Source organism: Eschrichtius robustus, chromosome X (assembly GCF_028021215.1).
Source record: "Eschrichtius robustus isolate mEscRob2 chromosome X, mEscRob2.pri, whole genome shotgun sequence".
NCBI lineage: Eukaryota > Metazoa > Chordata > Mammalia > Artiodactyla > Eschrichtiidae > Eschrichtius > Eschrichtius robustus.
In genome coordinates this window covers 77,011,718-77,015,625 of record NC_090845.1, presented here as the reverse complement: position 1 = coordinate 77,015,625, position 3,908 = coordinate 77,011,718, and the positions used below count along the sequence as shown (strand labels likewise).

The 3,908-nt window shown below is 44.0% G+C and overlaps 1 pseudogene; it reads left to right on the top strand.

Moving 5' to 3' along the window:
• Positions 1-3,209: 3,209 nt before the first annotated feature.
• LOC137756349 (ubiquitin-conjugating enzyme E2 D2-like) lies at positions 3,210-3,680 on the top strand (annotated as a pseudogene).
• Positions 3,681-3,908: the final 228 nt, after the last annotated feature.

The following is a 3,908-nucleotide window of genomic DNA, read 5'->3' as shown; positions in this document are numbered from 1 at the left end:
GTGTGTGACTGCACAGACTTTTCCTGAAGAGATTATGCCTGTGACTCATGGATCCAGTCAACCATCTCAGTAGAAGCCAGGAATAGAGGTGGGTTATCCAGTTCTGTAATGGCATGGATCCCCTTGACATACACGGAAGAACTGACAAGGTTTTTGAGAATGTTATATCAGAAGGAACACTGAAAGCTGTGACGGAAGGAGCCAGAGACAGGATGAAATGCAGAAAGGCTATCAGATTTCAGAGTTTCTACTGGTAGAAACAGACTGATAGAAATACTCAAACATGAGCTCTTCTTCAAGAAAAAGAATGACTATAAGGGCAGAGTCATGGGTGCAGAGGCAGAGAAGCTAGAGACAGGAACAGAGGCAGGTCCTGGCAGGGCCTCCTTGGGCACAAAGGGTAGATTGGGTAAAAGAAGTTTATTTTCAGGCCACAAAAACTAGTGGACTCTTCCTTTCTGGATTTCAGATTTGCTTGAGACTACTGACTTGTTTATTCCTTCCAATTTCTCCCTTTCATAATGGGAATGTCTATCCTATGCTTGTACTATCATTGTATTTGCAAACAAAAAACTTGTTTTCTGTTTCACAGGTCCACAGATGATGAGGAATTTTGTCCCAAGGTGAATCATACCCAGAGTCTCACCCATACCTGAATTAGTGTCCTTAAATGAGATTTGGAACTTTTTGACTTGATATTTAGATGAGATTTTAGAGTTAATGCCAGAATGGTTTAAGACTGCTGGAGATGTTGGGATGGGATGAGTATATTTTGTATTTTGTATTTTTGTATGAGACAGATGTGAATTTTGGGAGGTAGAGCGCATACTGTACTAGGTTGAACAGTATCCTACCAAAATCCATGTCTACCTGGAACCTCAGAATATGATCTTGCTTGGAAATAGAGTATGTGTAGGTGTAATCAAGTTAAATGAGATTATACTGGATTTGGGTGCACACTAAGTCCAAACATTGGTGTCCTTATAAGGAGAGAAAGATTTGGACAAACACAAAAACACACACAGGGAAGAAGTCCACATGAAGACTGAGGCAGAGATTGGAGTGATGCAGCCACAAACCAAGGGGCAGCAAGGATTGCTGGGACCACTGAAGCAAGGAGGAGGTGAGGATGGGTTTTTCCCTAGAGGTTTCAAGAGAGAAAGAGCTCTGCTGACACCAGGATTTCAGACTTCTTGCCTCCAGATCCATAAGAAAATAAATTCCTGTTGTTTTAAGCCAGTCTGTGTAATTTTGTTATAACAGCATAGGAAACTAAAAAAGAAGGTGTAAGTCTGTAAAGTACTTCACATTAACAATTTTACTCAAATAACATTTCTTTCAATGGTGAGAATACATACACACATAAATTGATTCTAATTTCAGATTAAGATATATATATATATATATATATACATTTACAGATAAATATATAGATACATCTTAATCTAAAATCAGAATCAACTAATCCATACAACATGGCCTTCTATTTCTTTCTTAGTTTCTTGGAAATATAATCATTGTCAACAAAAGACTTGTCAGTTTCTCATCTTTTCAAAGAGGATTAGAGAATACAAACTTCCTGTGGGTGAGATAAGTTCATTCATCTTACAAAAAGCAATAGAGAATGCATCCTAATATAACACACATCGTAAAGTATTTAAACAACTTTACTACAGCATTCAAAATACAAATCTGAGCAGTCATTCTTTTCCCTTTTTCCTCCTGCTCTCTCCCATATTATCTAGGTTTACTGAAGTTACAGTTTTAAGACTGGGAAGTGTGACTAGGGAAAGGTGTGTTCCCCGCCCCCTCAGCAATTCTTCAGATGTGTCAGTGTCATAAAAGACAGAAAGGCTGCAGCAATGTTCCAGACTCAAGGAGACTAAATAGAGACAACAACTAAAAGCAATATACTTGATCCTAGGTTGGATTCTGTACTGGAGGGGTTTAAAAATAAGTTTGAAAGACACTACATGTCAATTGACATAACTGGAATATGGATATTAAAGTATTTTATAGATGTTAAATTTAATGATTATATATACCAGATAGAGTACTGGTTTCCTTCCTTCCTCCTTTTCCTGTCAGAAGTTTTTCAAAAATTAAAGAGATTTTAGCCCCACAATGAATTTTTGAAGGCTTTATTTCTTCATAAAAAATGAATTTACCAAAACGTTATGAAACATTACTTTAAAAAGTTAATGGAGTATAATCTGTAAAAATGTTGAGTAGCTATGTTGTACACCTGAAACTAACATGATGTTGTAAATCAACTATACTTAAATTAAAAAAAATTTATAAAAGTATTGTAATGATGTTAAATTTGCTAAAAAGTTGAGCATATAAAAGAATGTCTCTCTTAGGAAATACACAAAGAAGTATCTGGAAGTAAAGGCCAGGATGTATGTAACTCACTCAGAAGTGTATGTGTATATGTGTGTGTGTGTGCATACATACATATATGAGAGAGAGAGAATTCATTAATATAAAGCTGACGGGGTAAAATGTTAAGGGATGCTGAATCTGTGTTATTGAGGGCTGGAGAGGAATTCCTTGAACCGCTCTTATTTATTCAGGTAACTCTCATTGGTGGACAGTGGGTGTGGCTCAACATGCCAGCCCAGAGCGCCGGCGCTGGGTGAGCCCCGGCCCCTCCACCCCCCAATCCCTCCCCAGACCCCTGTACCCACTACCCCCCTCCATGCCTCCGCCCCCTTCCACGCCCCCCACCCCGTCCCTTCCTCCTTCACTTCCCTGCCCCTCCCCCTGTCGCCCCTGCGGTACCCGCCCTGGGAGACGCCGCGCCGCCTCATCAACGTGGCCCCTGTGACCTCACTAAGGGGGTCCCCGCCTGGCGGTCCAGGGCAGGAGCGGCGGTGTCTCTGGGCGGCCGTGTCTTAGGGCGGCGCGGCCTCCGGGCTGCGTGCCCTCCAGCTCAGGACAGCGCCGAGGAGGAAGCGGTGGCCACGAGCTACTAGCGTCCAGTAGCGCATCAAGTGTGGTCGAGCGCCCGACTCCCTCCTCAGTCCCACTCTCCCACTCTCTGCCACCATCCACCTCCCACGACGCCCCCCTCGACCCCGCAGCCGGCCTTCAGTCCACCCATCTACCTGCGCGTCTGTCACCGTTCCTCCCACCCCGTGATCACCGCCGTCGCCTTCTACCTGTCGCCAGGCCCAGCGCCAAGGATTGGCCACATGTCACAGATGATGGCCTTAAAGTGCATCCACAAGGAGCTCCTCGACCTGTCCCGCGACCCCACCCCCACCACTCCCACCCCCCGCCCAGAGCTCAGCAGGGGTAGTGGGGGATGATATGTTCCACTGGCAAGCGACCATGATGGGGCCCAATGACAACACCTACCAGGGAGGAGTCTTCTTCCTAAAGGTCCAATTTCCCTCCGATTACCCATTCAAACCACCCAAAATCGCATTCGAATTTACCATCCAAACATTAACAGAAACGGAAACATCTGCCTGGACATCCTTAGATCTGAGTGGTCGCCAGCACTGACAATTTCCAAAGTATTGTTATCCATTTACTCCCTGTTGTGCGCCCCCAACGCAGATGATCCTTTGGTTCCGGAAATTGCTAAGATCTACACAAAGGATAGGAGGAGGTATGACAGAATTGCTTGGGAATGGACTAAGAAATACGACATGCAATTTAAAAATAAATGATAATCCCATTGCCTTATTAAAGCTGGCAGTTTAATTGGTTACCTTTTGTTGGCTTTCTACGAAAGGAGGGCTCCCCATCCTCTGGGCATATGTGGTAACACCTCCTATATATCAGGGTGTGTGGAGGCGGTGGAGCAAGTCTGCAGGTGGAGGCAAGGGTGGAGGAGGGATTAGTGAATGGGGGTAAGGTTGGGGGTTTGGGTGAGTGTGACACCAGTTTTAATCCAG